Consider the following 12,301-nt stretch of genomic DNA (forward strand, 5'->3'; position numbering starts at 1 on the left):
CAAGTTAACACATACTATATCTGGCAACAGTAATGGGGTACAAATAAAGATTATTTGTTTTTTCCTGGGATTATGAGTATATTACCCTACTTACAACAGATGCTGTGGTCAAAGTCATATTGTCAGGGATTTGGACATATTTGACCTGTTAAGGTTGAGAGACAGCAAAAGAACACTTAAGCATGCAAAGTGAGACAAGAAGCCTGCCCTTGAGCAAATTATGAGTCTACACAAGGTCTGCAAGGCAACAGATAGTGCCAAGAAGAAATGAGGCCAGTCTGAGAGCCCAGGGATGCACAGGGGCTGGGCTAACAGGGGGCAGCAATTGCAGATTTCTCTAAGTCCAGAAAGATAGTCAATATAGGTTATTGTAGAAGGGAACAAGCACAGGGACCTATGGTGTAGTGGTCACAAGTTTGTGCTGGGAGTGTGGGAAATTAGTTTAGCAGGTCAGGGGTTCAATTCTGGGAAATGGCAGATTATTTTGGGCGACGGTCGATAAGGTAAGTAGTCGATCGACTTTCCTTAGTTCTGGTTAACTTCTTGTTTGTTCCAGGAACCCCCTCGCAAGCGGCTCAGGACTTCTCCTGAGGTTGAGCTGCCCAGCCCTCTGATCGGTCCTTCTCCTTTGACGGGCTTGTCCCACCTCGGTCCTCCCTCGACTGAAGCGTCAAGCTTCCCTTCGCCTCTCTCTTCGGCTCTTCGACCGGTCGAAGCTGGACCCGGGCCTTCCTCTGCAACCACTCACATGCAACGGGTGATTGAGTCTCAAGGCCGCACTCTGAACGATCAAGCCGGTTTAATCACCGCTCTTCAATTGGAGCTTGATCAACAGCGATCAGCGTATACGGCGCTCCAGGCTCAAGTAACGTCCTTGGAAGCGCAGAATCAATCGCTCCAGTATCAACTCGGTCGTACTCAGGGTAAGATTGAACACCTTTCTTTTGGACCATACTGAATGACTGAATCTTGAATAGCTTCGAGTTCTTCAACCGGCAAGGGAGTTAGCGGTAAGGGGAAAGATCGTGCCTTCTGATCGGTCTAGAAGTCTCTTTTAGAATAATCGTAGATAGTTGCTTTCCTCGTTTTGTATGCTGTTATCGCTGTCGTTGTAGTCTTGAATGAATCATGCTTGTCTGAGTCATTGAGCGATGTATAAGCGAGAAAATTGCAACCATCTGACTGTATTCATACACGGAGATCGATCATCACCCCCGAACTACCCCCCCTAAGACTTTAAGACCGTAATCCTTCAGTCTACATCGCATGATCTTCTTCAACCATCAACTCGTCAAAGTCTTCATCTTCCTCGACCGGGTCAGTCATGACTCCAACCTCAGCAAACTCGACTTCCTCCTCGATCGTCTCGAGTCGATCGATCGGAGCAACCGAGCGTCCTAGCATGTCTTGCTTGAAGGTGCTGAGTTCGACCTCGGTCGGCTCCGCAATGCGTCTAGCCGACTGGCGGGGATCGACCGTGCGCGCAGTCAAGACTTGATTGCGTGGCGCAATTCCAAAGTACGGCGAGGTAGGACGGTACTGTTCCTCGTTACCTCTCGCCAGAGTGGGATGAAGGACGAGTGCGCGGACGGGGTTTCCTTCGGCAGCCCATTCAGGCCAACAGATCGATCGGTAGTACTCGATCAGGCCACGTTCTCCATGTTGAATGCGCTGGAAGACGTGGGGATTATTGCAGCTAACTCGGACGAAATTCGCGGTCCAAGTGATTGCGTCAAGCCCGCAACGTTGGGCCCGAGCGATCGTGTTGCAAGCGGCTTCGCGGCTAACAAAAGGGCTTTGGAGTAGGTTGAAATCGCGGTAGAAAGGGTGTAGTAGCCAGGATGGAGGATCGGCTAGCCCTAACTCGCGGGCTACGTCGAGGACCGACTGGTTGATACGCATTTGCCCATGCGTGATTGCCAGAGCGATCCAGATCGCGTCGGCGTACCCGTTCTTAAGAACGACTGCCCCGTTTCCTCCGGGGTGCTCGAAGAACATGTTGTCGTCGGGAGTCCAGGTGAAGAAGTTCCCCACGAACAGGGTCGTCTCGGCGAAGGGGTTTACTGCTGAAAGAGCTCCCGGGTCGTTCAGCGGGGCGATGATGTCGGCACTTTGAGGGGCAATAGACAGCGACATGAGAGTTGGACTTGCTGGAGTTGGAAGGGCACATTGGCTGAAGAAATCGGTTGGAAAGGAGCGTATTTATATGGATGGCCGCAGTGAGCCACTCCACCGTTGGAGCATAATGCAGCAAAATTCACAGAATTAAACAAAGAGATAGAGTATTCCTTCGCTTAGGTCGCTTAGCTCGACCTTATTGTTGACCAGAATGGTCAGACAATCTTCCTGGTGGCACAATCGAGTAAGGCCTAGACTCGATCTTGCGTTGTTTCCACTCCTTCACCACCTCGGGTGCGTTCCTTAATCGACCCTCTGGTAGCCACTCATCGGATTCCGGTCCGTATCCGACCCATCGAACTCTGTACTCGAGTCGACGTCGACCGTTAACCTTGCGTCGTCGTTCATTGACGATGCAGTCGACCTCATACTCAGGTAGTTCATTGAAATCCAACCGATTAAGTCTCTTGATCGGTCGGTTCCCAAATTCGGCCGGAGACGCATTGTACTGCTCCAAATGCGCGATGTTTATTACCGGGTGCATTCCGTATGACTCGGGTAGTCGAATCCGGTATGCGACGGAGCTGACCTTGTCGATAACTTCAAAAGGTCCATCGTACTTCATAAGAAGCTTGCGTCCTCGGCCAGTCTCTGCGCGAAGTAATTCCAGCGAGTGAACGTTCAGGACTACTTGATCGCCTACTTCAAACTCGACTTCCAGTCGTCCCTTGTTATAGGCTCGCTTCTGATACACCTGGCCTAAAAGTAGAGCTTCTCGGGCTTGGCGACGATCAGCTTCAAACCTAGTAGCGAGATCGACTGCGTTCGGATGAGTTGAGTTTCCAATTTCTTGCTGAACGCTCTCGGGAGAGTGAAGCAACTTGCTCGCCGTGATCGGGTGATATCCTCGTAAAAGATAGGCCGGAGCAAAACCGGTTGCAGAGTGCGGAGTCGAGTTGTATGATAATTGAAGTGGACCTACATGATCGGACCAGTCGTCTCGGGTCGGTCCAATGTACGCTCGCAAGGAAATCTCCAACGTCTGATTGAGTACTTCTGTTTGACCGTCCGCCTGTGGATGGTATGCCGTAGTAAGAGATCGTTGAATATCCATAAGTCGACAGACTTCCTTCCAGAATTCACCTCGCCAGCGGATATCTCGGTCAGAAATTATCTGTCTCGGCAGACCGTATTCCTTGAATACTTGGTCAAACAAGAGCTTAGCTGTTTCCTTCTCAGTGATCTTGGTAGTAGTAGGAATGAATAAGCCATACTTCGTAAGCTTATCTACTATAACCAGGATATTGTCAAACCCTGAAGAGTTCGGCAATTCCGGTATGAAGTCCATTGTAATGACTTCAAACGGCTGAGTTGGAACTGGGATCGGTTGCAGTAACCCGACTGGTGCGTGTCTCCTCGGCTTGGATTTTTGACAAATATCACAGGTAGAGGTATATCGCTTAATGTCTCGAGACATTCCCGGCCAGTAGTACGTTGTGGCCAACCGATTGTACGTCCTGTGGTAACCCGCGTGGGCTCCTTCCGTTTCTCGATCATGGGCCTCCTTCATGAGCTCGAGCCGTTCCTTCTGAGGAATGCAGAGTCGATTATTACCCAAGGGATCGGTGAAGTAGACCAGACCGTTTTCACCAAGACTATACTGAGGATACTTTGAATTGGTTACGCTTTCCTCTGTACGAAGCGTCTTTACAATCTCTCGATAGTGACTGTCGGACTGATACCCCTCAACTAGTTGTCGGTGGTATTGTTCCGATAGTCCGACTACTAAAGAGTAATTGCAAGCCGCCTGATAGACGATAGACGGTTGGTCTGGGTCGATCAGAACTGTCTCCTCAAATATTGGATGGTCGTTATCGTCGGAGGATAGAGTTTCACAAAATCTGGACGCGACTTTGAGAAGCTTCTCCTCGAATTTGGGGCTCAAGGACTCGTACATATCCTTTAGCGGGTCATCGACTTCGTCCTTCAAGGACAGAGACGTAGTCGGATCGGTAGAAGGTCCTTGCTCAATTGGAACACGTCTTCTCAATCTTGAAATGGGATCGACATTAGAGTGAACTCGACCGGCTCGATGTATGATCTCCATGTTCGGGTAGGCCGAGAACACCGTTCCCCAAGTCAAAAGTCGACGATTGACGTTCTGGAAGGTCTTACTCATCAGGAAAAACACTTCTAACTTCAGCAGTCTTGAATGAAGAACACCTGATCTTATTCAATCTTTCACAACTTGTGTTCCTCAATTAAGTGCACCATGTGCATGAAGACTGCTGAAGTTAATTATAGTACCTTTGAGAAATTTGTCTTGTGCCCAAGTTGGAAGATATGCAACTTTAGTTCTGCAGATTAAGACACATAAGTACACATTAGTTGGAAAATGACCTCTTAACTAGAAAATATGCATGATGAGATGTCAGATTGCTCAATATGAAGACTTCACCAAGATTTCACCTGACAAGTTAACACATACTATATCTGGCAACAGTAATGGGGTACAAATAAAGATTATTTGTTTTTTCCTGGGATTATGAGTATATTACCCTACTTACAACAGATGCTGTGGTCAAAGTCATATTGTCAGGGATTTGGACATATTTGACCTGTTAAGGTTGAGAGACAGCAAAAGAACACTTAAGCATGCAAAGTGAGACAAGAAGCCTGCCCTTGAGCAAATTATGAGTCTACACAAGGTCTGCAAGGCAACAGATAGTGCCAAGAAGAAATGAGGCCAGTCTGAGAGCCCAGGGATGCACAGGGGCTGGGCTAACAGGGGGCAGCAATTGCAGATTTCTCTAAGTCCAGAAAGATAGTCAATATAGGTTATTGTAGAAGGGAACAAGCACAGGGACCTATGGTGTAGTGGTCACAAGTTTGTGCTGGGAGTGTGGGAAATTAGTTTAGCAGGTCAGGGGTTCAATTCTGGGAAATGGCAGATTATTTTGGGCGACATTTTTGCATCTGGGATGCCTGTTATGACAGCATATGCACAAACACAGCAGAATCATGAGAGAAGTCACCCCAGTAATGATGAAAAAACATCATTCTTGCTTGGAATGAGTGTTTACTTTGGTTACTTAATGGAACTTAAGTAAGACAATTTAAGAAATCGACTTACCTTAAGGCTCTTGTGGCACATAGTGACACATAATGTCACTTTTGGCTCTCCACAAGACCACTTAAGACATGAACGTTTTTCCTGATGCTCCAAGTTAACGCAGCATGATCGGTAATTGCGAAAACCTTTGACCCTTCCAGATATCCTTGGAATTTGATTAAACCTTCCTTCAGAGCAAGGGCTTCGCGCTCGGTCGGAGAGTAGTTCCTTTCAGCGGGTCGCAGAATTCGAGACCAGTATGCAATGACTCTTTCGACATGAACGATCGTATCTTCAAACCGATCGGCCCACTTGGTCGTTCGAGGGACGTCATTCTCAACCTTGGATACTGCTGTTACAAGGCTAGGAACCGCTTCCTTCGCTTCGTATGATCGTAGCAATCGATCATAGAGTCGCGTTCCCTTCAGGTCCTTGATAGCGATCGGCTGAACTTGCTGTAGGATCGCAGCAAGGCCGTAGTCGCAGGCATCAGTATACAGTCGATATGGTCGACCCGGTATTGCATACGCTCGGACAGGAGCATTGGTCAAGACTTCCTTGCAGAGCTCAAACGCTTCTTGATGACTCTGATTCCATTCCCATTCCTTCTTATCCTTCTTCAGCAACTGAAAGAGAGGAGCGGCAATCCATGCATAGAATGGAACATACGACGAGAAGTAGACCATCATACCTAAGAACGTCTGCAGTTCCTTGACGTTCCTAGGTTCAGCGAGATCGATTATTGCGTCGACTTTCTCTTTATGGGTCGATATTCCTAGCCGTGATACCTTCTGACCCAGAAGCAGAAGCGACTGATATCCCAGGTGGCATTTACCGGGCGACAGCGTAAGACCAGCTTGCTCAACCGATCCGAATACTCGATCGAGATGCTCAATGTGTTCCTCCAGTGTATTGGAGTATACTACTATGTCGTCGATGTATACCAAAGCGAAAACCCAAAGGAAAGGAGCGAGAATATCTTGCATAACTCGCTGGAACACGCTCGGCCCATTACGAAAACCGAAAGGCATGCGCCGGAATTGATGCAAACCTCGGTGCGTCCTGAAAGCGGTCTTCTCCTTGTCTTGCTCAGCCATTTCTAGCTGAGTGAATCCGGAGAGAGCGTCCAAGGTTGATAACCATTGCGAACCGGTCAGAGCTTGAAGAATTTCCTCCTGCTTTGGGAGGGGAAACTCATCTGGAATGACTTGCTCGTTTAGTCGTCTGAAGTCGATTACCATTCTCGGTTTAGAGTTACGGTAGACTATGAATGCGGGCGCTCCCCAAGGACTAGTCGAGGATTCAATTACACCAAGTTGAAGCCATGAATCCATTTGAGCATCAATGACTTCTCTCTTGGCCGGAGAAGAAGGAAAAGGAGGTAAGGAGATCGGTTTAGCGCCTGGCTTAAGCGGTACTTCCACCTTAGCGTTGTAATGTCCGAGTCGACCGTTCAGGCTGAACGCAAGCTTGTGCTTGGACACTACTTCACCGATCTTAGCTTGATCGGTTGGACTCAGGTCTTTGCTAATATCGACTGCTTTGAGGAGTTCCTCCTCGTTGACATCTTCGGGTACCGTCTCGCTTGTCTTAGGTCCTCCTTCTAGAGGATCCGAACTGGTCGGATCCTCTGAGGTATCTTTCCCTCTGCTGGTGATCAATTCCTCGGCTTTACTCCTGACCGTTCCACTGAACTTCCTTTGTTCCTCGCACATTTGTCGAATCAGATTGACATGCGTGATCCTGGATTTCAGCTGGTCGGCTGAAAGAGTCTGTGTTCAATCGAGCCAAGAATGGGGATTTCTAGCCGTGCCAAGAACCTGACCTCGATCTATGGTTAGGGGTTGGCGTCCTAGATTAGCGACGTGAAGGAAAGGATCGGTTCTGGCAATCAAGGACTCTGGCGAGGCTAAACAATTCTCTGACGTCTTGTAAGACTCGAGATGCCTTTCCACGAGTAGAGCGTCATTGTCTCCGAATGGGGCCTCCACTCGTACTCTTCGAGATGATTCAGGTGGAATTATTACCAACTCGGATGATCGAACGACTGCTTCTCTAGACCTTTGCTTCACTGCCTTGCGCTTCTTCTGTTGCTTGCGATGCAGGCGTCGCTTCATAATCCGGTCGGACGCTCCCAAAGCTACTTTGAAAGCGTGACCGTCCTCGTCAACAAACCCAGAACCGACCGAATTCTCAATTGGAATGCTGCGACCAGAGGATCCGAATTGCACCGTACTATTCCCCTCCTGCCGAATAATAGACAAAGAGTATTGATCGGCAAAGTCATTACCGAGGATGAAGGGAGTAGTCATTCCTTTCACTACATAGGCCTCGACCGTCATGCGAACCAACCCCTGATCGGTTTTGAAATGCAAGTCGATGGGCACAAACCCTGATATCTTAGCATTACCGATGACTTGTACGAGGTTAATTCTCTGACCGCTCTTGAGTTTAGGAGGTGAGTCCATAGCTTCTAGAGCTTTGGTCGAAATTAGAGTAATATCCGAGCCTGAGTCGATGATTATCTCAGTCGGATTCTTCTCCTTGGGTCCTAGAAAACCCTGAGCCTTAGTAGCGGATGATCCCAGGAACGAACAACCAGGCGGTCGTGACATGAACTTGGGTAAGGCGAGTACCCGGTCGTTCTTAGATTCGTCTTTGGTCGAGCCCACATTCTTCTCCCAGTACTTCGCGATCGATCGGCGGCTCTTGCAGTTAGTCGAGGACTGATCGACTTGTCCGACAAATGCCGTCGCTGAAACTTCATTTACCGTTGCCGAACCGGTTTCCCCCTCCAGGGCCTCAGTCTGATCGTTGGTGACCTCGGTCAGCATTACCGGGTCCGATTCAGAGGAGGTAGACTGGAGGGGTTGCTCAAAACCCGACTCAGTCTCACTGTCGAGAGCGTAGTATGTATTCACATAGTCGTCCTCTTCAGCCAGTTCTTCAACGGACATGCTAGCGAAGTTAACTCTAGCTTCTCTACGGCCTTTCCTTGAGTGAGGACACTCATCGTCCCAGTGGAAAGGACTAGAGCAGTGTCGGCATGGTCGCTTGCCGAGTTCCTGAGGCGTCTTACGCTTCGACTTAACCGAATCATCGCGTGGAAAGGGTGCTTTCCGATCGGTAGGTCGGTTGCGCGAGTCGGAAGTCTTGGACCGAGAGTCGACCGCGTAAACTTCAGCGTCGACCGCTCGGACCCTAGCGTCTCGATCGGATGCCAACCTCAGTAGCGTATCCTCATAGTACCTGATAGCGTTCTGAAGGTCGACGACCGATTGGTACAAGTGAGGCTGAAGAATGGTACTCCAGGCGATCGGAGAGCCTTCCAAAATCTCACCAATAAGTTCTGAATCCGAGTAATCGTAAACAAACTCGAGGAGTTCAAGTTTGCGAATATAGTAATTGGAGGGAGTCTCCCTTGGAGCCGTAGAGTCGCGATACTTGGCGCGATTAGCCTTAGACTTCTGCTTATCGAGCCAGGTCTTGTTCATGTAGTGATGACCGATCGCTTCCTTCAACAGAGACCAGTTCTTCTGGAGGCTGTCACGCTGGAACTCCGGCAAGGAGTAGTACCAGTTTTCGGCTCCTGCTCTTAATCGACGCGGAACAACTGCTCCGAGTTGCTTTGCAATGAGTCTTGACTCCTTAGCGATCTGGTTTACTTTCATGATCCATCGCGCGAGCGTGTCGATGTTACCATCCCAAGTTGGAACGATGTCGATCTTCAACTTGAGATCGAACCTTGGAAGGTTCGCCGTATCCTCCTCGCCCGACGATCGAGTATCGCGTTTACGGCGAGGTCGTCTTGGAGTTTCCGGACCGTCATCGTTTCCGTCAGGACCAGAGTCGTCTGGATCGCCGTGTCCTCGGCGCGGTCGTCTACCTCGGCCACCTCCTCCTCCGCCTCGGCCACTGCCTCCTCCATGGTGGTGGGAGTGATGAGGTCGGCGTGGGGGAGAAGGAGAGCGATGATCGTCTTCGTCGTCCGAAGAATCATGTGAAGGGTCAGAGGGTGGAGGAGACGGTTCGCGACCGAATAATTCCGTGTACCTGCGACCAGTCCGGCGTTGGTCGCCATGATTTGGGAGAGCCTGTGATCGCAATCCTGGAACTCTGGTGATCGGGTCGATCATCCGTCGAGTCGGTCGAGCTGGTCGTCGTTCCTCCGCTTCACGACTGTGCTCGTCGCGACGAGTCGATTTAGAAATGTGTGGCGGTAGATCTCTTTTCTTACCACCTCCTGCTTGCGAAATCGACGAACCAGCTCCCTTAGGTCGTTCAGGAGGCTTAGGGGCTTCCTCTTCCTCCTCCTCGACTCCAGACGGGAAAATCTTTGCGATCCTAGTGAAGTACTTTAGCACGGTCTCCACCTCGTCCCGGTAGCATGCACAGAGAATTTGGTAGTCATGCGGAGTGTATGCTACACTAGGATCGAGCCCGTCTTTGTCGAATACGGGAACGTTCGGGACTTCGTACAGTTGACCATTCAGAAGTCCGGCAGCATTGTAAAAGTAACTGCTGAGCTTTCGTTTGAGCCACAGGTAAGTGTGCTCATCAGGTCGGATAGCTACGACGTGCCCATCCTCGTTGTACAGAACACTAGGAAGCGTAATGAAGCTATCCAGCTTATCAAAGATTTCTTTCCAAGCTCTAGTTTCCTTTCGCTTGAAGCCTTCCATAGAAATCTGAGCTGGTAGGGAGTACAAGTCTCTCTGAAGGTAAGAGAAACCGATCGATCGAGCCTTAATCCTCTTCGCAATGTCCAGATCGAGCGATTCCATGTAGGATAAAGGTGAGGCAGTCAGCGGCGCGTGAATAGAGTTCATCTTTTCAGCAAAAGGAACGAATTCGGTGAGGGGAAGCCCACCGATTAATTCGTGGACCGGCAAAGAGGAGAAGTCGATCGGTTGACCCGAAACAATCGGATCGGCGAATAGTTCTTCGTCGAGTCTCTGTTTCCCTTTGCCTTTCTCAGGCGATTGAGAACCAGAGTCTGGCTTCGATGCATCGGAATTTCCAACATTCTCGAAGCCTGAGCTTCCTGCGGGAGTAGCGTTAGCGTTAGCCATCTTGAGCTTGCAAAAAGGTTAGTCGGAATGTTCGTTTGATAAAAGTGGACCCCCCAACGTCCACCAATGTTATGGACTGGGATTGCTAACTTACCGAGTACTTACTTAGTAACAACCGTCGGTAGTTACGTAATCGTAGTCGCCTTAGTTAAGAAATGAATTGAGGATTATCTCGTTGTGAAGAGGATTAACACAACGATTTGAGTGATCGACTTATGAGGTTTAGTCGATCGAGAATCGATTTCGCTCAACAAGTTCACGCACTAAGTCCGGAGTGGCACAGTAGTGCCTACGTTCTTAATGAAGCTAAGAAACTTGGTTGAGCAAAGTAAGTCGGTTACGACTTTAGTGAATAGAGCGTTACAACAATAGTTGAGGATGCCACTAAACACGAACCCGACTCTAACCGTAGATCGATGAAGCTTACTCTTACCGAACCCTTCAGAGTAGCGCGAGGCTATACTATTGAAGGGGTCAAGGTAGATCGACTTAGCGCACGGCTATAAGTACGATCGACCTTAGTATGTCCAGCGCGGAGCTATGGACGATCGAGTGGCTCACACCGATAGATTGAAGTTCAAGAGAGTGTTATTTGTCTGGTCACTACCACAGTGTTTAAATACATTCCAAACGTACTAGAATATTCTACAAGAGAACAATAGCCTTTCCAATGTCCTCGGTCGAGTACCCCGTATACTCATTGTTCTTAGACCGAACCGATCGGCTTTAGTTCGGTTGCCCTTGCCGAGTCTAGACAAGTCGATCCCTCGCCCGAGCGATCTCCGGGATCAGCTGATACTGACTCTAAAGGGTAAGTAAGGACTTGTACCGGAAAGGAAGGTCTTCGCCGTAAGTCACGTGTCAGCGCTTAACCACTTTGACAGGCTTTCGCGACTTAGGCAATCCCTTTGACGTTAGGCCTACCTAACAGGTGCCTGACGAGTGCGTACCTGGTGTGACTGCATAGCACTTCGGATGTCTGCAGGCTACTCACTGTCAGAGCTGCAGGTTCTCACGATTCACAGACGACAGACGACACATGGATGGAAACCGCGTTCTGAACACATACCGTCGCTACGCATCGCTTATGCGATTCGATTGGTACTTACGGCGGGTAAGAGATATGTCTTCTAATGCAGTATGATCTCATATGCTTCACAAGTCTGCCGTTCAGTCTTACCTCCGGCGTCATTGAGTGCCCTGCTAGTACTACGGCGTGGCCACTTCCATGTCAGACCAGGAGGCTCCATCTACACTCTCGGACCGATATCCCGCATGTCTACCTTCGACGAGTCCTTCATGAAGTCCTCAAGCGAATAGGAACCGCAGGAGAAGGACCCGCGCGTCGCTAAGAAGAACAAGAACGACAGGAACTGGGCACATGTACATCGCGAGGACGGAGCACGGCCGTGCTCTGCGGTCATGTGGCATGACGGAGTACCCGCCTACGTATACGAAGAGCAATAAAGGTGATAGTCGATGTCGGGCATCTCGGTGTGTAATATTCCACTTCCGGACAGCGATGGTACGGCGGATCCGGAATGGCTGCGTTCATCGTTCTCAGTAATCAATTTTTAGCCGCCGAAGTCGCTCTGCATGCATGCTCTGTTCATTGAATGTTGCTCCCATCATTTTCTCTATCACCGCTCAGGTGTCCGTTGACGCAGCCTTTGTATGCAGGCTCGTTAACCCTCCCGGACGTGATCTCATCCTCGCGCCAAGTAAGGCGGCCTCCAACAAGATAGTAGTGTAGCTCACTAGGCTGCGCTCCGTTGATTGATGGTAAGCTCTGCTCCAATAGATCAAGGTAACACATAGGCGTTGATATGTCTCTTCAATAGGCTGTTCTTACGAAGAGACACACCGTTCGCTATGCACCGAGATCATGACACGCTGGCTCGCCTGATTCCACGCTCAGCTCAACATATGAGTCTGGTACCCACTGAATGTATAGTTTGGGCGTTCAGGTTCCTGAGTACGCAATAGACTCTTTGCGCGG

Source organism: Rhodofomes roseus, assembly GCF_022264815.1.
Source record: "Rhodofomes roseus strain CIRM-BRFM 1785 chromosome Unknown C8Q71scaffold_5, whole genome shotgun sequence".
NCBI classification, from domain to species: Eukaryota; Fungi; Basidiomycota; class Agaricomycetes; order Polyporales; family Fomitopsidaceae; genus Rhodofomes; species Rhodofomes roseus.